The 23,957-nt window shown below is 33.8% G+C and overlaps 1 long non-coding RNA gene across 1 annotated transcript in view; it reads right to left on the minus strand.

Moving 5' to 3' along the window:
* LOC137249807 (uncharacterized) overlaps positions 1-19,055 on the minus strand; it is a 218,979-nt gene extending 199,924 nt beyond the window's left edge. Inside the window, exon 1 of the long non-coding RNA XR_010952556.1 lies at positions 18,472-19,055. This is a non-coding gene — a long non-coding RNA (uncharacterized lncRNA). The remainder of the gene's footprint in view (positions 1-18,471) is intronic.
* Positions 19,056-23,957: the final 4,902 nt, after the last annotated feature.

A 23,957-nucleotide genomic window follows, 5' to 3' on the forward strand; every position in this document is an offset into this window, starting at 1 on the left:
ATGGGTATTCATTAGACAAAGAAATTAATTCAGCAGAATAGTTAGATTTGAAAAATTGTGCAAATAAGTTAGCAATATCTTGATCGTCGCTAGAGAAATCATTACGGTATTTCATAACAATATGTATTCTTCTACTCAATATGTATTCAAATTGTTATTAAATGAATTAATCTCCTCACTAGATAGTTTAAGAGAGAGTTTAAATTCTCATGCCATTGCGCTGCTATTTTGGAGAATGATATCAGGAAAATTTGCTTGCAATTATTTTTAAACTATCGCCGGAGTAGACTGTTTCCGGAAATATATTAAGGCCTTTTCACTAACCTTGCGCTGGTACGTTGTTCATACTTTTGTTGGTATGCTGGCTATTTTTGGTTTTTCGTTTTTGTGTACCAACAGTATCAAGAGAAACTGTAGTCTCTATACTTTCCTGAGTAAGCTTACTGTACTTTCACTTTTTTCAGAAAATGTTTATCGTAATTAAACTTAATATTTTATTGTTGCCTAAAATACACCAACTATAATTCGTATACTAGTTATAGGCGCCATTCATTCATCATATAATTTATTATTTCTCTTTTCAACATTCGAAAACGTGTCATAAAATATCCACAGATATACTTCAGTTTCTTTTTTCTTTGATTTAGCACATTATACACATTCTTGCTTGATATACGTCTTTTTGTTGATGGTTACTTTTGTTTTTCCAACATCTGCTGTTACACAATCAAGCACACACACACACACACACAAAACTATTATTTCCAGCTATTGCATTTCATATACACCCAACCGCTATTGTGCACTTTTGTATACTTTTATTGTGTTGTTTTTTGTAAGTGTGTGTGCTTTTGTTTTAACGTATTTTTCCATAACTAATAGAACTCGCTTTAAATCGTAGCTAACAGAAAGCGGCGCCAGAATGTCGTAGCGTAGGTGGCTGATGTCGTTCTACGGTTGTTTTTTTTTTTTTCTTTTTCAGTGTGTTATATTATCAATTTATGTGTGTTTATGGGTGTTTCTGTCTGTGCACGTAAGATCTTAAGCCAAAACACAAAAACCTTTATCCTTAAATATTCTACAATGTTGCTATGTGCACACATGCAAAATGTAAACACACACTAAGTATATGAAATATGAAATTTATTATTTTATTTTTTATTAGCAAAGTAACAATTTGTACTACCCATCCTTTATTATCGCTTTTCATATACAAAAAACCTACGTATTCACACGTGCATAAGCGTGAGTGTGTGTGTGTTGACAGAATAATTTTAGTATTGTAATTATCATAAAATTATAATAAGCAAACAAATTGTTTTTGTATGCTTACTCCTTTCATTAGAACAGTTGAAAGCACAGTAAATGTGTAAGAAAATATTTTTCGTCAAGCGCATTTGCATACTTTTTCCCGTAAGGTTATTTATGGCAACCCATTTTGTTATTTATGCCAAAAAAAATTTTATAATTTTAGCTTAGTTCGTGCATTTTTGGCATTATTCGCTTATTTTCGCTCATAGCATACATAATTAATGTAAAAATTTTTAGAAAACTTCTTGCATGGTTAGATACCCTGCAGTCGAAATCATTCAGTAGACGCATTTTATACCTTTCATGAACATGAAATGGTATATTAACTTTGGTCCGATGTTTGTACCGTTGAGAAATATAGAAGATAGATTCACCATTAAGTATACCGAATTGATCAGGGCGACGAACTGAATTGATGTAGCCATGTCCGTCTATCCGTCCGTCCGTCTGTCCTTCCATCTGTCTGTTTGAACGCAAACTAGTCCCTCAGATTTTGAGACATCTCAATGAAATTTGGCATAAGGATGTATTTTAGTATTATATTAGACATTTGTCAGATCCGTTAGGATCGAACCACTATAACATATACCTCCCATACAACCGATCATTCAGATAAGACGATTTTGATCATTCCTGTCGCAATTTAGAAAGTACAAACGTGAAACTCGGTGATATATGTATATTCTAATATATCATAGAAGATTTTCTGAAAAAATCACTTTGATCAGAGCTATATATAGTATATATCCCATACAACCGATTGCTCAGATAGAAAGATTTTGGCAATTTCTCCCTTAATTTCCAATAAAAAAACGTCAAACTTGGTGATATTTATTCTAATATATCACAGAAGATTATTGAAAAAATAATTTCGATCAGAGCTATATATAATATATATCCCATACAACTGGTCTTTCAGATAAGGGGGCTTTTTGCCATTTTGTATTTTATATTTATCTTAAAAATCGTTTAGGTATGTTCATCTGTTCACTATATATTTCTTATCTTATACAGCCGATTATTTGGAGATTACGAACGGGATAAGATTATTGTTCAGCCCCATTCATGAAAGGTATGAAGTCTTCGGCACAGCCGAAGACAGTCCCGTCCTTACTTGTTTTGTGTTAATATTGCGATTACTTTAGATAGTAACGTGACAGTTGGTGTGTATATAAGATTATATAATTGACGTATGTGGGATTTTTTTTACATTTCTTTAATAATAATGGCGCATTTGTCGCTTACGCGCTTTTTGCTTTCCAAAAAAAAAAAGATTTCATAACTTGAAAGTGTCGGTTAAACCAAAATTAAAGTATTAAAAATACACATTTGAAAACATTAAGAACAGTGGTTTCTGATCCATATCAATGATGTTTGTATTCAGATTTCAAGACGGAATTCATATTTATTTAGATTTAGAGATGCAGACTGATTAACATATATTTTAAATTTACAACCAAACTAAATATTTTTAAATAAAATCTATATAACTAAGTTACAATCTATTCATTTCACATTGCCGTCTTCTACATCAGTATCTGGTAAAGTATCAGTGATAAAAGAGTTGTGTTTTAAGTTGAGGTTCTCTCTATGGCAAATTGCGGGAATTATATTTTTATCACAAAGTTATTTTAAATCTGAATAATTTAACGATGAAATCTTTGTAAGTTCCTGTATAAACTGAAGTAGAAGATCTCTTCTTTCGTAGAAGTCATTTGGATATTGGTTTTGAAATCCTCCTACCTCGTCTCCCAACACATGTATCTTTTTCAACTATTTCCTCTGAAGGATCGGTGTATCTGTATGGAACTAGTTTAACTTTATTTGAAATCTGCAAAATAATTTGGCTATAATCATTACAATCCTTATTACGAAAAATCTTAATCTAAAAAATAATCACGTGTGTTTGCAAGAAGTCTATATTTAAATTAAAAAGACGAAAATTACGAAACGTGCACACCAAAATGTAAAAAGTTTGTATTTAAATGACAAAATTTTCTTGAAACAAAAAGGCTTAATCTACACATTGCGAGCACAAAAAAAATGTAAACAAAATGTTTTGTGCACTTGAGCCAAAATTGCCTTATCTATAACTTCGTATCGGTACTTCGTAGGACTTTAATTTTTTTCGAGCTGGTGCATATGATAATGGCCTTTCGGTTTCCATCAAAAACAAACAATTTAAAATAATGTCGGTTAAACCCTTTGTGCGGTTATGGCTCGGAACATTCTAGTCCATCGAATAAGATTCTGTGGGATTATTCATACTAGCTGGTGATTGAAAAGTTCATTGAATAGAATTTTGTAGAGTTGTTTATATTAGTATATTATTGCATAGCTCGTTGACCAGAATTTTATGTCTGACTGGATGAAATGGACAAACGCTTTCTGCCGGAAATTTACAATGCATACTTCTTACTTCAGTTAACAAAGTTAGATAACCAGCAATCAGTATCCAAAAAATTCATACCACTACCACCGCGCTAAACGCCGTTGACGCTCAGATAAATTGCGTACTGAACCACCCAAAACTCTATCGTAGGACGGTGCTCGTGCCACTTGACCAGTCAAAAGCTTTTGACACAGCCAACTACCGCGCACTACGCCGAAACATAGAAAATTCACCCTTTACCCCTTGTCTAAAAAGATGGATCGCAAATTATATAAATGGTCGGCAAGCATCGGTTTAATTTAGGAGCCAAATCTCAAAACCGAGGAGAAATAAAAAGGGGTTGTGACGTAGATTTATGTACTTCCCCGCTAGTGTGTAACTTATACGTACCAAAGCGTCATCCACCACCAGCACGAGCTACCAACATTTTCTATGCCTCCAGCTTCACGGTAGTGGCAACAGGCCCTCGTTTCTCAATAAACAAATAAGTCTCCAAAATAAATAGTTATCTACCCAGGCTTTCTTTTTTTCACAAAGTTCACACACAACAACACACCTTACAAAGCAGTTGGTTGGCCGCTTATTTACCAGCGTCGCTGGTTTGGTTTTCCTACCTAAAAACACAGACTGGAAAAGCCTGCAAGTGTGCCAAAATACTCCACCCAGAACTACCATGCGATATCTTCTAATGGCTCCTGAATACCACCTATATAGAGGGACAAAAGAGCTTAGCTCAGAGCAGCATAATGAAACTCTGAGCAGAGAGTTTTAGTTGAATTGTCACAAACAAGCAACTGCTTGATCTAGCCCCGCCTCACAGAGGGATAAAAAAATATTTTCGTGAGCACGAAGATTAGATACTTCCAACTCAGCTGGTTGATACAGATAAACATAAGGAAGTCCTAAGCCTAAGCCACATTGAAGTGATAAATACGCTCACTAGGTCGCACCTGGTGAACGCTGTTATCAATATATCACAAAGCGGAGCATCCCAGAAAACAGCTGATTAATCTAGATCCGCCTCAGAAAGATAAGAAAATATCTCCGTAAGCACAATATTGCTCATTATTTGATGAGTTTCGGCTCCTATCAACACAGGTGGTTGATCTAGATAAACATAAGGGGGCCCTAAGCCTAATCCACACCGAGTTCGTAAATACGTTCACTATATCGCGCCCGGTAAACGCTGCTGAAATAGTATGATATAAGCGTATACATATAATAGCTGGTATGCCATCTGGTATAATGCTGCCGCAGAGGCTGACTAGTGAACTAATTTGTATTACATTGATGCATATACTATACTGAGTAGTATGGCATCTGGTACGAATTTGGTGGGTATATTGAATGACTAGTTTGTCAACATGTATGTTGCTGATGCAGAGACTGGCAATTCGTATTTCGTAGGACATCGCAGTGTTAATAAAAATACCAGTTACTAATATGGAAAATAACATAACTCTCATTGAATAGGATTTTTTGCAAAGTAGTATTCGCCAAATTTTTAACCAGTTTGTTTGACTGCGGGGCATCAGATATATTGTATGTATATATTTCAAGATTGTATATAAAGAAATTTAATCAATATTTACCATTTTCTCCTGCTAAATAAATAAAGTGTCATAGTTTGCGTGACATAAGAATGGAAATTGTTTGAGTTTCTTTTCCCTTAAAAAAAAAAAAAGAAAACACTGTGTGACAACAAAAATATACTTTCTGCGATACTAACCTCAAGTTGAGTATACAAGAACTATATACATAAAATTTCGAATTCATCATTAAAATCTGGAGGTCGGGACCAAAGACATCTTTTCAAAGTGAGGATTGTTACTAAAACAAGACGTCATATCTGTAAATCGACTTTGACTACTTCTAAACACGCCGATAACTCGTTGATACGACTCCGAAAACAAATGGGTAACATTTCGATAGTGACTCGATATTCTTCGATAAAAAAAGTATTACTTTTCGATCAAAAATCGTTAAATTCTTTACAATAATTCGACCGACAACAAAACTTCGATATTTAGTCAATATTTTTTTAATAACAAACCGATAACTCATAGATAACGACTTTAATCGGTAACAATCTTTTCACAATTCCATAACGCAAGAATAACTCATCTATATAAGGTCGATTAGAAACCGATAGTAAATAAACAAGGTACCGATAACTCTTCAATAAGGGTAGTTATCGATAAAAACCGTGAACCTTTCCTAAATAAATCGATAGCGCGCATACATTTATCTTACTGTTAATCGACTTTGACTACTTCTTGAATAACATTTCGATAGCGAATCGATAGTTTTCCATAACAAAAGTATTATTTTTCGGTCACAAGTCGATAATTCTATACAACAATTCGATCGACAACAAAACTTCGATATCAAGACGATTTTTTTTTAATAACAAACCGATACCTCATAGATAACGATTTTAATCGGTAACAAACTTTTCAAAATCGCATAATGCAACAATAACTTAAATCTTAATCAGGTCGATTAAAAACCAATACTAACTAAACAAGGTGCCGATAACTCTTCGATAACGGTAGCTATCGATAAAAAACCATGAACCCTTCCTAAACAAATCAATAGCGCGCCTATATATAACTTACGCTTACATTCTGTATTACCATGTACTGCAAGCAAAGCCATTTACACATAAAACAAGTTGAAAAATTGAAGTTTTTAATATATTTTGCTAAATGTTCTCGATTTTCTGAAAATACGCTTAAAGTTCGTATATCGTTTTAAATTCGAAAACTTCTTTTTTTCGATTACCAAAACCTTTGTTAGTAGGGTCAACAGAAATAAATTTATAAAGCAATATATCTAAGGTTTAATCTCTGAGAAAGGGCATTTTGGTCCTTTTGAGAGTCAATTGGAAATTCTGAGTTGTATATAGTTTTTGTATACAGTACTAGACCTACAATTTGATACCTGTTTAACAATAAGTATATTTAACTTTTCTTTTTGCCACACAGTGTAAATTAGTACCACAAAATATAATCAAACAAATGTCGAAGGTTAGACATTTACTTAACGATAAAAGTTTATTTGTAGTTTCAACACAAATTTTGAGTGGTATGGAAATAAGCTTTTGCTATCTGTATCAATTTTTGTAGTCATTTGAAGGGAGAGCGGAAAATACTCGATACCAAAAAAGTGTATTGAAAACGCGAAATACCAAATGTTTAAAATCTTAAAACACAACTTTGTGGGAGCTGCCAGAGCAACAAAGCTACATGGCAAGAGTTACAAAAATTAGGCAGGATGCAGTTGAAGTTAATAACCAATAAGTCCATGCTTTGGTCATGTACCTTACATCCATAAACGGCTACAAAATATACTTTTCAAATAGAAAGAAGGGCTAGAGTATATAATCGTTGTTGCCAATATCTTACGGAGAACTTTTATCACTCAAAGAATCATTTCAGCTTCTTTTGCAGCAGCAATCAACTATTTAAAACCATAATTAAAATTGTAAACTTTTACATATCTGGAAGGTGCACGTGCACCAAAATCTCTTTCTTGATTACAGTAAGATTATGCAGCTGAGTCCAAGTTCACGCCAAGACCCATCTCTTCCATAATATCAATATACACAGCACAACAGCACGGGAGAGTGTCGTTTTGTTTATACTCTCGTTTCTTCTTGAATGGCTAGGAGAGAACTTACAGAAAGCTTAACTTTGTCAGATTTGCAAAATCGCTTTAATTAGTAAATTTTACCAAAAACACAAAATTTGCGATCTTCAAATCAATATTTCAGCAACTCTTCAGATATTGCCACGTTTCTATGCACTTTATACTTATTTTCGAGCCACTGTGGTGCCTCTAACGTGTGGATATATAAAGTGCTAAGATGATCACCAAATAGTTCCGAAATTACCCATATTTTTTGCTGAGTTGTCACGAAAACGATTTTGAAATGAATAGTCTCGAGGTAATCTCCACGTACGAGCAAAAGTGCCATTAGAATTGATTAAAAAAAATATCCCGAAGTTCCCGAAGCAGTTTTGTAATGATTTCGATACAGCCACAAGGATATCCCAAAAATAGTACCTACGTGGTCCTGAAATTACATATGAAGAAGTAACTTGACCAGAAAAAATGTCTTGCTATTTGAGAAGGGTTTTATCGGTTTCTTATTGGTAACAGCTTATAGCGATAAGTTATTTTTTACTATCGGATAATAAACGAAAGCGAAATTATGATCGAGTTATCAGTTTTTAGTGGACCGTTATCACTGGCTTACTGTAGAGTAATCGATTTTATTGTAAAGTTTTATCGGTATCTGTTTCATAATAGTTCGAAGGATCGTCAATAGTATATCGTTAACACGCCGATAAGAAATTGATAGCACTCCGATAACATATCTTTAGCTTTTTCAAAAACAAATCAAAATTTTTCCATAAACAAATCTTTAACTTTTCTATGCAAAATCGATAACTTTTCGATGCAAATTTAATAACTTTTCGATAACAAATCCGTAAAACGCAGGTAACAAATCGCTACGTTTTTGACTACATGTTGATAACTTTTCGATAAATAATCTCTAATCTTTTGATAATAAACCGAAAGATTTTTGGAACTTTTCTAACAAATCGATAACACGCCGATAGTAAATCAATCACACGCCAACAACCTCGTATTCTGTATTCCCCCATACATCATACCTATTCCACACATATATTCCATTACCTCCATATATATTTTATGTCTGACAAGTTTAATTGATAGCGAGATCAAATTTTAAATTTCACTTTGAAATTTGTATAATCAATTGAATTTTGAATGAACTGAGGTTTCATGACACATGGTTGTTTTGAACCTTGTGGTGATTTGTTTTTTATAAAAAATTATATTTTCAGCTCAGCCAAGCAACAAAATTTTCCCACCACCTCAAACGCCCTAATGAATTCGATGCTCAAAGCACTCAACCCACAATTCAGTTTTCAGCTACTCAAAAGAGCAATGGCGCCTGAAGTGATTTAAAAGAAAGCGCATAATTTAAATACAATCTGAACTACTGAATTCGTTAGCTCAGTGAAAGAATTACATGTGCATGTGATTGTTTTGAATTTACCATCTTCTCGTATTCAGCTACATCAAATATTAAAATTTTAATAAATTCGTAAGTAAGAGCTGAGAGGTATATATATTCAATGAATACGAAAACCTGCATTCACATAAGCAAATGTGATTTAGCGAAAGCTTATACATATATACATATACATAGGTATCTATGTATAAATTTTAAGTACCCAGCAAGTGTTTGAGCCTTATATAAGGCTTAATAAACCTTATTTTTCAGTACTTCTGTCATGAGGCATAAGGTTTATCTGAAATATGAAGTTATGTATAAGGATAATGGCCCATATAAAATAAGGATTACATAAGGGATTATTATAAGCCATTAGGTAGGACATTACAATATTATTATAACGTTTTTGGATCAAATAAGGCTTACATAAGGTATTATCTTAATATACTACTTGATGATAAATAATCCTAAAAAAATGAGGCTCACATAAGGCATAAAGTTAGAACATGCCCCTTTTTTCACTAAGCAATTTTTTTATGTTTCAACAGCCATGACTCGAAGAAAAATTAACATATCGTAATAAAATCGGGTACACATATTTTACTAATAGCAGGAAATATTTCTAGTAAAAATGGACAGAATCGGTTGAGGATCACGCGTTCTTTTTATACAAAAGAATTTCAAAAGGGTCGTCGACTAGATTAATGAGCTATATCTTAGCGAAAACTGGTATGGTATTAATGATATTTCACTTCCCAAGTTATATTATAAGAGGAAATCGGAAGATATTTTTTGTTTTTTTAAATGGGCGGAGCCATGTGCTATGTAGAAAAGTAATTTATTTGAAATGAACTGTACAATTGAAGCTCACGCTGAATATATAAAGTTCGGCTATGCCCGAACTTAAAAAACCTTAACATGTTTTTGATTTGTATTTACCTTAGAGGTAGGGCTTATTTGTAGCGTAAATAAGCGTGAAATAAGGCGTTATTAGAAGGCGTATGATGTGCTTTATTTACCTTATTTTAAGCTACATCTATCAGAAGTGGAAGCAGTATTACTTATTGCTTACAACCGCTTATGCCAGTTCTTGCTGGGCAAATTTGTACTCACCGTCGGTACTCGCTTCTTAATACAAACAAGTAAGGAAGGCTAAGTTCTGGTGTAACCGAACATTACATACCCAGTTGAGAGCTATGGAGACAAAATAAGGAAAATCACCATGTAGGAAAATGAACCTAGGGTAACCCTGGAATGTGTTGTTTGTACGATATGGGTATCAAATGAAAGGTGTTAATGAATATATTAAAAGGGCGTGGCCTTAGTTCTATAGGTGGACGCCTTTTCGAGATATCGCCATAAAGGTGGACCAGGGGTGACTCTAGAATTTGTTTGTACGATATGGGTATCAAATGAAAGGTGTTAATAAGTATTTTAAAAGGGTGTGGGCCATAGGTCTATAGGTGGACGCATTTTCGAGATATCGCCATAAAGGTGGGCCAGGGATGACTCTAGAATTTGTTTGTACGACATGGGTATCAAATGAAATGTGTTAATGATTATTTAAAAGACAGTGGGCCTTAGTTCTATAGGTGGACGCCTTTTCCATATAACACCATAAAGGTGAACCAGGGGTGACTCTATAATGTGTTTGTACTATATGGGTATCAAATTAAGGGTATCAATGAGGGTTTTAAAAGGGAGTGGCCCTTAGCATGTGAAGGCGTTTTCGAGATATCGACCAAAATGAGGACCAGGATGACCCAGAAAATCATCTGTCGGGTACCGCTAATTTATTTATATATGTAATACCACGAACAGTATTTCTGCCAAGATTCCAAGGGCTTTTAATTTCGCCCTGAAGAACTTTTTCATTTTCTTCTACTTAATATGGTATGTGTCACACCCATTTTACAAAGCTTTTCTAAAGTTATATTTTGCGTCAATAAACAAATGCAATTACCATGTTTCATCCCTTTTTTCGTATTTGGTATAGAATTATGGAATTTTTTTCATTTTTCTTAATTTTCGAAATCGAAAAAGTGGGCGTGGTCATAGTCGGATTTCGGCCATTTTTTATGCCAATACAAAGTGTGTTCAGATAATTATGTGAACTAAGTTTAGTAAAGATATATCGATTTTTGCTCAAGTTATCGTGTTAACAGCCGAGCGGAAGGACAGATGATCTACTGTGTATAAAAACTGGGCTTGGCTTCAACCAATTTCGCCCTTTTTCACAGAAAACAGTTACCGTCCTAGAATCTAAGCGCCTACCAAATTTCACAAGGATTGGTAAATATTTGTTCGACTTATGGCATTAAATGTATCCTAGAAAAATCAAATGAAAAAGGGCGGAGCCCCGCCCATTTTAAAATTTTCTTTTGTTTTTGTATTTTGTTGCACCATATCATTACTGGAGTTGAATTTTGATATAATTTACTTATATACTGTAAAGATATTAACTTTTCTTTTAAAATTTGAATTAAAAAAAAAATTTTTTTAAAAAGTGGGCGTGGTCGTTCTCCGATTTTGCTAAATTTTATTAAGCGTACACATAGTAATAAGAGTAACGTTCCTGCCAAATTTCATCATGATATCTTCAACGACTGCCAAATTACAGCTTGCAAAACTTCTAAATTACCTTCTTTTAAAAGTGGGCGGTGCCACGCCCATTGTTCAAAATTTTACTAATTTTCTATTCTGCGTTATAAGTTCAACTCACCTACCAAGCTTCATCGCTTTATCCGTCTTTGGTTATGAATTATCGCACTTTATCTGTTTTTCGAAATTTTCGATATCGAAAAAATGGGCGTGGTTATAGTCCGATATCGTTCATTTTAAATAGCGATCTGAGATGAGTGCTCAGAAACCTGCATACCAAATTTCATCAAGATACCTCAAAATTTACTCAAGTTATCGTGTTAACGGGCGGACGGGCATGGCTCAATCAAATTTTTTTTCGATCCTGATGATTTTGATATATGGAAGTCTATATCTATCTCGATTCCCTTATACCTGTACAACCAACCGTTATCCAATCAAAGTTAATATACTCTGTGAGCTCTGCTCAACTGAGTATAAAAATCTTTCTGTTGTCGGTATTACCAACTCGGTACAAATGTTACTCATACGCCATGTAGTTTTTTTTAAGCATTTCACGCTTTGCTGTTGCTCTTTCACACTTTTTTTATTTCTTTTCATTGTTTGCATATTTTATTTAACTTAGCATCTCAACTCTTTGAAGTTGAAAGTTCTAATATTTTCTTAACAATAAAAGAGCACACTTTACATTTAATATTTGACTTATTCTCAATTATTGTAGTTGTTTGTATGCTAATTTCACTTTGTGTAAAGAAATGTAAATTTTTTATCTCACCTTTTCTTTTGTGAATATCTTTGCCTTATTTGCATATAACATTTTTAATATATATTTTTTTTATTGACATGCGAAAGCATTTACACTGCTATCGGATTCCAATGCAGCTTAACATTAAACTGTCAATTTCAAAAAGGTATTGAAAGTCAAGTGGAGTGGCATTGGTTTTCTAATATGTATTTGCTGTCTTCCTCTTTCGTGCTATTTCTTATATTAAATATAATTTGACACAGCAAAAGTGAGTGCTTAACACATGATCTTCAAAAGTTGTAAAGAAGGTTGAGGAAAAATAAGAAAATGTTTGAGGCAGCTGATTTGCAATCGACAAAAAGAGTTCAGCATGTTCGGCTTCAATTTGAACCAAAGATGTCTACACTTGCATTTCAAATAGCAAACAGGAATTTTCAACTTTTTGGTTTTTTTTTTTTTTTGTAACCAAAATTATCTACAAGATGTTATTTTTAGATTTTTTCAAAATCATGGTTTTGTATGAAGATAGTTCTTGGATTTTAGATTTATTGCATTTTGCACAAATTAATTTTTTTTAGAACAAAATTAAAAAGCGCATTATAAATTAAGAGATTCCTTATTTAGTACAAAAAAGTTTCAAATATTTTTCCAAACTTAGGCTCACATTTTCAACCGTGTACTTTTTCGATTTTCAACCCAACGTAAATTTAAATTTTGTTATAAAATTCAAGTTCGACCAAGGCAGTGGACTGGTTAGCGGCTAAGAAAGCCTTAAGTTCAACTGTGATGCAATGGAGGGTGGTATGGGAATGCCTAACTTCGTAGCGGTTGCGTCGAACTTTTTTAATATTAACATAATTTACTTCCCGCGACATAGCAATATACCTGGCAACTGTAACGCGGATCTCCTAGCGTGCATGGATACAACTGAACCCATGTTCACTTGTAATCTGTTATTCTATAGATGGGCAGCAGTGCAGCTAAGCGCATGCTGGGCAGACACTACATCTTGCAGGGTAGCGGAATCCCCTCGGCCGGAAGTGTTTGATAAGCTAACATTATTGGGTATGTCTGAATATACTGCAAAATCCCCACTTACTGTATCTGCATGAGGGAGGACGAGGTGGAATCATGGATACACTTCATGCTTAACTGTCGAGCTTTTGTCAAAACAAGAGGAGAGTATTTTGGTCCCGTCCCACAAGGATCTGAAAAACTTATCATGGTGTGAGATCAGTCTTTTTGAAAATACATTATTACCACCCAACGGTATTTTAAGTAGCTTTAACTTACGTAATCGCTATCTTATGTGGAATCACTACGTAACTTCTTATTCTCCAATTAAGCTTGCCTTACAGGGGTGGCTACCACTCAAACTAACCTAACTTAATACGTGCTCTTCAGAATCAAGATTTTTATTTCATGTCAAACTGAGAAATTGGTTCTTGTTCACACTTTGATTTCGGCTCAACTGCGGGGCCGGTTTTGATTGTGTTTTCAAGTAAGTTTTCGGTTTCGGTGGCGGCTCACATACTTGTTATGGTTTCGGTTCTTATTCTGATCCAATTTTAATATCGGCTCTGGTCCAGATTTTGCTCTGGTTTCGGTTGATAGGTGAGCACGCTACCACCACACCACCAAGGCCGCTGTTCTTTACCCCTTGGATTCTGCTCATTATTTTTTCCTTTGCCCTTTGTTAATCGCGAATATTTGTTTGGCTGACGATAAACAAATGAGTACTCATTAAAACTTATCCTCAACTGAAAATATATCGTATTATTTAAAACCTCCAAAAAAAAATTATTCCAGTCAGTTTAGAATCTCAGCATGATATACATGACATTTTTCTGTTCGATGGGCTCACTCCAAAGTATTGGTATTCATTGTGTCTTTTGGCTAGTCTCCCAAAAGATCCGCGTAACTACTCGGGCGCCAATTGTAAAGTGGATCAGCCAGTTCAGTTTGGAGTGTAGGTTTAACGTTATTTGCTTATAAATACTCTGACGGAAAATAAAATTTCGAGGACCAAGTTATAGCAGAATGCTTTGTGGTGAGAAAATGGTCAGGTTTCGCTGGTTGTGGCTGTCCAAGCTAACTAATTCGCTATCCATGGAATAATTTCTTTTCATGTATCTGTGTGTATATGTGCATTGTGGAAATGGTCATCATTGCTAATAAATAGTCGCCCGTTAATGCTTCTTGCTCGGGCGCCAGGTGTGAAATGAACATTAGTCTAATGCAAAGCCGAAGAGGCTCCTATTCCTTTGCTTATAAATAAAAGGGTATATATTTTTGCTAGAATTGAAAGACTAACTAGCACCCGATAGTTGTGATATGGCATTCAGACAATCAAAACTTTATAACAGCTGCCTCTTCTTTTTCTGGTAAAACCTCTCTTATTTCCACAAGTTAAGACACGTACGCCTAGCGTCGGAAAATTAAGACTAGTGAAGTGAGGCAAAATGGAAATACTGGTGGATCTTTAAGCCAGCGATTCATGGTAAAGATAGGCAATGCGAAGTGCTTTTACAACGACAACAAGGAGCGCCTAAAACCTCAAACCATGCATGGTGCTATTGTAACAAAATACTCCGCAAACTTTTAGCCTACAAAATATATGTCATTACATCATTACATCATATAACAATTAAATTCAAAATATAACCGTGCAGAGTATGGGTAGCAACAAAAACGGCTTTAAACATCTTTCTTGTTATAGTTAATCCGTTTAATCCATTAAAAATAAGCGCATTATTTAACGTTATTTTAATCTAAAATTCAATTTCGAAAACAACAAACTAAGCTCAAACGCAATGTAGTAACTGTTCTCATAAAATATGCATTTACCAAAACTCAATGCCAATTAAATATGCTAGCCTCATTTCCATTCAGTTCTGAGCTACTGCATGCTCGAAATGCAACGAAAATACCAGATGGCATTAAATTTTCATTTTCACAAATTCTTTTGTGTGCTTAATGCATTTAGTTTTTACGTAAGATTTTTCTCAACAAAAGATAAACGATGTTTTTGCTTTATACTCTCTCACATCCAGCTACTTAAAAATTTCAACTTAAGTGCATTGGAATGCAAATTTAATTTCTTTTTTTCGCCTTAACGAAATTATTGTTAGTACATTCCTAAATTCCTATATTTGCAGGAACTCTTTATGACTTCTCCCATTATTCCTCTTTTCACTGCCTCGACTCAACTCCTTGGAATGGATTATTTGTTTTTCGTTTAACCAAAACAAATACTACACTAATAATGGCATGCATGAAGAAGCATCCAACCCCTCAACCATCCCACACTCTAATAGGTATACACATTTGAATTGTAATGCAGCTGTCGTAAATCTTTGAATTACCTAAATGCTCCTCATCAAACGCAATTGCAGTCATGGGCCTCCTACTTGGCTCCCTTTCTATAGTTCGCTTATTTTCATATGTACATAGTATGTGTTTTCTTTATATAATAGTGGGGGGCAATGAGTTCGAGTATAGACATAAGTCACACGCCGAATATATCGTTACGTCTTTGGTAAATGGTCAATTTAATTTTATGACCACTTTTATTATTTTTATGAAACTAATTGGATTCCTAATAAACATCGTTAAATTTCTATATCAGTATATCTCAATAAACGAAAAATATTCAAACAGCATTAATGGTTGACGCAAATAAGCACCCATCAAACATGTCAAGAGATCAGAAAATCTTCCCTCATATACATAGTATTAATATGTTGGGTTGACGATGATCTGGTGGTCACAACTGCCACGCGGAAGGAGGGGATGGGAGAGTTATGATCTAGAAGACTCGATGCGGTCATACCAAACTGTTCTATATATAGTACCTTATCGCATAAAAACATATTTTCCATAAAAAAAACGTTAAGCTTTCAAGCAGGTATCTATTTTACAAAATTGTTAGTGTAAATTTTTTCAAGAAAAATAAACGGCCGTTATTTTGTAGACATTTTAAAAGCTTTTTGAAAGATTGGAATTTTAGTCCGAAGTAAATGTAAGAAACATTTACTTTGGATTAAAATTCCAGTGTCAAGATAAATTTTTTGGAAATCAATTGTTAAGATACATTTTTGTCAATTAATTTCACTGTCAGGGTTTTTTATCAATAAGTTCTCAACTAATTGCCATGATCAACTTTTTTTGTACGCAATTCCATTCTTAGATCAATTTTTTTGACAGTTAGTTGTCAAGTAATTGTCAAGATATATTTTTTGTGAAGTAATTGTCAAGGTATTTATTTCAAGATAATTTGTATTTGAATTAATTGTCAAGATTGCGAATTAGATGTCAGTATACATTTTTGTAAAAGTTTTCAAATAAATTTTTTCTCAATTAATTATATTGAAAAAAAAATAAATGTATCTGAATTAGCTGTCAAGAAAACATTTTTCTGTATCAAAACACAAATTCTAAAAGCGACTTCATTATAAGGAAGTAAAAAGTACATTACTTATGCAGAGCTGTAAAAAATTGCAATCAAGTTTGATTGCAATAACGAAGTACACAAAATATTGCAATCACATTGGCTTTAAACATATGTGTTTGTATTTTATCTGATTGTAATAATTACAATCCACAATCACTTCTGAGTAAAAGAGTGCAGTCACGTGCTCACAATTGTTGACGGTGCAATTATTGATTGTATTAAAATTACAATCTACAGTCATTGCTTGAAAGTATACCTCGGCTTATATCACAAATTAATTCTATTATCAACTTGATTGTTTTATAAATACGCTGTCAAGATTGTGAATAAATTGTCAATTCTGTGTCAAACTCCTTTGTAAAAATACATTTTTTGTGAACTAAATGTCAACATCAATTTTTTCAAAGTAAATTTTTTGTCAATTGAAAAAATCTTTTTTAATGAACTAACTGTTTTTTATGTATCGAAAACATATTAAGGAAGTCAAAAGTAGATTACTTATGCAGAGCTGTAAAAGATTGCAATCAAAACGTACAATACTGCAATGAAATTAGACTTTCATCATATGTGATTGTATTTTTAATGATTTTTCCGGCTACAATCATTGATTGCAAGCATATCTCGGTTCAATCATTGATTGTAAATTTTAAAATCAAAAAAAAAAAACAATCGCATTTGATTTCAGTGTTTTATTATAGAATTGTTGTGCATTGTAAATTTTACAATCACAAGAAAATAATCGAGTTTTATTGCAAAAATTCATTGGAAATTGGTTGCAGATTGTAAATTTTACAATCAAAAACAAAGAAATAATATTTGATTGCTATATTTTATTGTAACTACAATGTAAATTTCACAACCATGAAAAAAAGCAATTATAGATTTTAAATTTTACAATCTTCCATAAATGCTTCTTGTTAAATTTACAAGCTACAATATTTTTGCTATAAAATATTATAACCAAGCTTGGCAGCATTTTTGCGATTGTAAAATTTACAATCTACAATTAATTTCCAATCAACGATTGCAAACAAAATTGATTGCTTTTTTTATTGTAAAATTTACAATCAAACATTATTTTACAATAAAGTATTGCAATTAGACTTGACTCTAGCAGCAGCTGATTGCAATTTTTATTGTAAAATAATTTTGGATTGCAAATTTTACAATCAGAAAAAAGCAATCTAACTCGATTGCAATAATTGATTGGAAATGAATTTTAGATTAAATTTTACAATCACAAATATCAATTGAATCTTACGACAATATTTTATTGGAAATTGGTTTTAGATTGTAAGTTTTAGAATCACAAAAATAGGAATCAAGTTTGATCGCAATAGCTCATTGTAAATTATTAAATTTAATTGCAGTCAAATAAAAACATTTACAACACAGATTTGTACGGATTTTAAATAAGAATTCCTTCAGGGCAGTTAAATGCACTTACTGCCTTTTAGGAATGTTATTGCCAATAAATTTCTGCGATTACTATTTACTCATAAACTAAATAAATTATCAATCACAATTCGCAATGAAAAATAAAAAAAGGCCTTAGTTTAAAATTTACTTAAAAAGTCTTTAATTTTCTAAATAAAAGTTCACAGAATTGGGTATGGAGAATTGCTACATCTTTGCTACACATCACCTCACTTCACAATTTACATAGTCGTTTTTTTCAAAATTTGGTAAACTGCGATGCATACTTTAAGGGGCTACATTAGAAGAAAATGTATAACTTCTAAAGGCTTTAACAAAAAAATATATTTTTCCAACACGCTATTTACATAAGATTCAAATTTAGAAGACGGTATTTTATAACCACTTTGATCCAGGCTATTGTACCTAGGCTGATAATATGCTTCTCAATGAAATATCACTTAAAATTATTGCTTAGTTTCATTCGTTACGTGCTTACTTACTTTAGTGCGTTTATAAGTTAGCTATAATTGTTTTTTAGAAATTTATTATTTTATAATTTCAAAGATTTTCCCTTTATATGAGTTTGTATTATTTTGATAAACTTTTTTATAACAGTTCTTATTTTTTGTTTTTCAGTGTAGTAAACAGGAAAAATCGTTAATGGGTTTCAAAAAATTCCCATCAACTAATTTATTTCATAATTGCACACTTTCACTTTCACTGCATCAGGTTTACGCTTCCATGCTTCAATTCATCGTTAGTCTTCATCACTGTCATACACGCTGCCACGAAATTATTCTCATTAAGTTCGCTTCAACACTTTGCCACCACTCGAAATGCTCGTTTGTTATTCTATTAATCGTTAATAAGCGGTACAACTATATACAGCGTATAGATATCAATTAAATTTCGTTTGTCTATATATATTTCAAAAATATTCAAACATGCCAAATGTCATCCGTCACGCACAACAAGTCGGCATCGACTGACCTGCTTGCCTTTCTTGGCCACGGTTGTTGCTGATGTGCCTTTACAGTTTGTCGCCTTCGTCGTGTGCTGTCGAATTTTTGTGCAGCGCAATGCGGTGTTGTTGACGGAATGCGTTATGTCAACCTTATTGCCGGTAGGCAACAGCAACATAACGTTTTTTTTTTTCATTCTCCTTTTGTTTGTAATTTTTTTTCTTTTGATGAAATATGCTCGAGTAGTGGCCAAACTTCCTTGCCACAAAGTCGCACACCACTGCCACTTAAATTTTGCCATTTCGTTCTTTGTTTTCCTTTGTATTTACACTTTTTGGCCTCTTGCCACAATTGTGTGAACTTGGTTGGTTGTAATAATAAAATTGTTGTCTACGACCCCAAACAATGTTGCTACACGTAAAGTAATTGTGTTTTCACTCTCGACCAGGATGTCACAAATACACAAAAAATACACAACAAAGAGAACGCGAGAGCGCGCAAAATGAAGTTGTGCTGATTCATCAAACATGTGGGTCACACATGTGTGTCGCAACAAGGATGGCTAACGACTTGACACATTCGCGCTCTCAAAGCACAAGGCGTAGCCAAGTGTGTGCGTGTTCCTTATAGAAGGCATGTGCTCTTTACATGCGAGTCACGTGTAGCATAGCATAAACACAACTGGGCCAACATCACACAAAAAAAGGGGCGTCAAACAACAAACTTGCACAAATAGACATGAAATGAAGCAAAGCCAAACAAAAATGTGTGTGCGCTGAGGAAAGGCTTCTCGAGGAAAGTGAAAAAATGCCGGCAACAACTTTGTTGTGTGGACTTACATGTGCACATAGATAACTGAAAGTGAAAATATAAATTTGAATGTTTGTAGTGTTTCCCTACAACAGAAATAAGAAGATGCAACTAGTTTGTTACGGGTTAGTACTGGTATTTTGAAATGATTTTGTTCTGCAAGTCACGCGCCAGTCATTCCTGCTTCTCAAAAGCTGAGACCGGTTGGGCCAAGTGAGTTCTAGTCTTCATTTAACTCTTTTTCTCAATTTAGTGGACATTTTCGATTAAATATGCTGTTGAATTTGGGTGTAGGCGAGACTAATTTCTGTATAGCAGTTTTTTACTTTTTTTATTTTTATTTTATAGCATTCGATTTTCTTTAGACGCTATTTAAGATTCTAAGCCGTAGTGCATGTTGCATGATGAGACATTTATAGTCGCTTAAATTCGCTCCTCGAGAGAGGACCTAACAAACTAAATCATGATGACCAGTTGGACGAAGTTCATCACAAGGATGGAAGTTAAGCCACAATAAATAAAAAAATAAATGTAAGGCACGTTAAACTCCGAAGAGATTTAAGGCCGCACTTCTCATGCACTTCGCATCGTGCTCCTTTTAATTTTTTCTAGAAATTGAAGGGACGGGACCTACATGTTTCATGACGACTCCGAACGGCATTTGCAACAAAGATGAATTTTCAATTAGAAGCTTTTCATGGCAGAAATACACTCGGAGTGTTTGTCAACTCACTACTGAGGGGCGCTTATAAAAACTTGTTTCTAGTTAAAAAACTATTTTTCTAACTTTCGGATGTTGCTTTGACGGGAAGTTGACCCACTATCTTCGGTGTGGTTAAGCCACAATAGAGATAGCCCTAACAAAAACAAATAAGTATTACTGAGGGAAGGTATCGAAAACTTTTAGATATAAAATCGATAACAAAGCGAAAACTTTTCGATAGCAAATCAAAAACATATCGGTAACATTCCGATGACACTAAGATAACATTGTAGTAACACACAAATTGATAACACGTCGACAACGAACTGATAATACTCTGGGAAGAAATCGATAATAGTTCTTTATCAAATCGATAGCTTTGTATAAACAAACTTATTTCGATAACCAATCGGTTATCGCTATTTCGATAGCGAACCGATAACTTTTAGATAGCAAGTCGATAACTTTGCCGGTAGAAACAAAAGCGGTGTATCGGTCAACCGAGGGCTGATGTAAAATGGAACCGATGTAAAGGGATAACGTTTAATCATTTGACGAATACAAAAACATCCGGTGGATCGGTGGGCAATAGCCTGCCGTCAAAAACGACAGGTTGAGTTTGATGGTGAACAGTCGGATGGTAGATCAAATACGTGACCGTTACCTTGCATTATTTTTGGTTGCACATCTTTCCATTCTCTCAGCGGCGAATGTGTCACGCCATTGTGGAAATGTTAGTAAATCTTTCATTTTTTTGGCCTTTAGTCCGGTTATGGCTGCATGAGGCCAATTTTGAATACCGTTTTTCTTGAGATAGGTAAATATGTCACTTAGACTGGGTCGATTTATTAACCGGTGTCGCGCCCTCGATTTTTCGATAGGATTTGGGCTCAGGAAACAAATTTCACTACGCATACCCAAAAAAAATTATTTTCGAGCATGCGAAAAAAAAATGGCGAAAGGGTAAATTTTGCGACAAAAGCACTCCCCAAAACCCAAAAAATATTTGTTTTTTTTCTCTCAAAAAACTGTTATCGCCAACGTTTTCACGACAGTTTTTTGAAAAGAAAAAAAAAAACAATATTTTTTGAGTTCTGGGGAGTGTTTTTGTCGCAAAATTTACCCTTTCGCCAATTTTTTTTTTAGCAGGCTCGAAAATAATTTTTTGGGTATGCGTAGTGGAACTTTGTTTCCCGAGCCCAAATCCTATCGAAAATCGATGGCGCGATATCGGTTTACTTTCGTCCATACAAAGCGATTTCGTCCAGGTTAATGTCACTGATGTCTAGTGATGCACCGGCCTTACACAGCTCATCCGCTTTTTCATTGAAATTAATAATGTCGTGGTCCGATACCCATGTGAATGTAATGGTCGCTTAGTTTGCTGCATCACGCAGAGCCTTATTAAAATTAAATTATAGACGGTCTTAAAGGACGTACATATGTAAATGATGAATCCTTTCTGAATATATGCATATCTCTCGACAACTTGCAAAATTCCTGTCGGGTAGCCTTCTTAGGATACTGCTGTGGCCAACTGCTTCTTGTTGCAGCATCTAGATTCCCTTAGTCTGATGGCTGAGCCAACAGCTCTAAAGTTTATATGGAAGTCCAGTAGCATCTGCTGTAACGCGTCCGTGGAAGACGACCTAAGTGCTCCCGTTTCCTTTGCACAGGCTACCCGTTGTACATTGTTTATTATTTTAATGTTGTATTGCTTGTCCAGGACTGTCCACTACACTATCGTATTATATGATGGGCCCTTATGACAACTGTGTAATATCTCATCATAAATTCTAGTCTTAGGCCCCAGTTTTTGCTTTCTTTCGCATGATATGAAACTTGTTCACTCTTCTTTCAATATAGGCTTTCCAGTTTAGCTTGTTGTTTATTTTAGCTCTAAGGCACTTAACCCTCGCGAGTTCTGTGTGAGGGCGGTTACTGTAGCTTATTAATGTAATTTGTTGATTAAATTATTCATTTCGTTCCAGATTAACCTTTCTGCGCTGATTGATTACCTACGTATATGTTATTTAGTTGCTTAAAGTCTGTCTATAGTATTTGTACACTCTGGTTGTAGAAAAATTCATCACGTGTTAGGAACCGTCTTAACAGCTGGAAATAGTTCTGGTTTGAGAATTATTTCTGGATTTCTTGCTGGGTTATTCAAAATGCGTTTTCATCCACATATTTATGTATTTGCATGACATTTTTTTTTTTTTTAAGTACAAATCCAAAACACTCAAAAAAAGTTAAATGCAGCTTTGAAAACGCAGCAGCTCTTTGATGACGATTATATAATATGGCGTGGTTGATAAAATTTCAAAGAAGTGCGATGCACGAATTGAAGATGGAAAAAGTGTAAATGGCTTGAAACTAGATGAAAATCTGATTTTGGCTTACTTGACTTGGCGCCCACAAATGAGTGTTAATTACAGAGTAGCAACTCAGAGGAATATAAGGCAGTTGAGTCACTGTTTGTTAAAGGGGCGTAAAAGGAAATAGGCAGCTTACCAAAGGAATGCTTTTTAATTTTAGTTTTGTGTTGAAAATTGTTGAACTATAATGATATGTCCATTTTTCTGTGGACCCGTTATCTTGAGTATGTTTTTGGCATTACTTATTGAAATTTCTTATGTGCGTCAACATAAGAAAGCGCGGTTATTCAGTTAATAATGCAGCTAAATCTAAAAAATTCCATGTGTAAGTTAAAATGACAGCTACTTAAAAAATATTTTGAAATTTAAATAAGATATCTCAAAACTTACTCTAGTTGGCCTATTCACATACAGACGGTCAGACGTATGCGCGTACCTAACTTAATCAATTCAACTTTCCAACTCAAGAATTTTGATATATGGGTCATTATTTTACAAACCGAACAACTTTTGAGATTTCATAATTTTGATTCGGCTCAAACTTTTTTTAAGTTCCTCGCCCGATATAAGCAAATACCTGTATCAGGATTTCCACGAAAAAGTTCTTTTTCAGAGATCTGCATGTGCTCAGATTCGTTCGGTAAGCAAACTTGCCCACATTCAAAATGCTATATCTTTGGTTGCAATAGTCGTATCTTATTCATTTTGGTTTTATTTTGAAGGCAATTATATTTACTTTATAACTGCGTTAAAAAATATTTAATTTTATAAAATCAAAATAATTAACAAAAAAGAAATTTTTAAAATAATTATTACATACCATTTTCCTTCACGAATATTTTAGAAAAAATATATTTAATATGCGATACGCCTTCATCTAAAAACTCATTTTTATTTTAAGTTGGACAATTTTGTGGTTCAAAAGATATTAACTCATTGCTGACCCGACCTCGAGCCAACGCCTGCCTGTGTATGCATGCATGGTCAACTTAACTACAACATAAATACATATGTATATGTACTTGTAAACAAACCTACTAATCACTTAGCAGGTAGCTACTTTTACAAAATTATTATTTATGTCAGAATTACTATAAGTACCTGTAAGATTGTAAATAGAAAACAGATTTAAA

The sequence above is a fragment of the Eurosta solidaginis genome, chromosome 1 (assembly GCF_040869045.1).
Source record: "Eurosta solidaginis isolate ZX-2024a chromosome 1, ASM4086904v1, whole genome shotgun sequence".
NCBI lineage: Eukaryota > Metazoa > Arthropoda > Insecta > Diptera > Tephritidae > Eurosta > Eurosta solidaginis.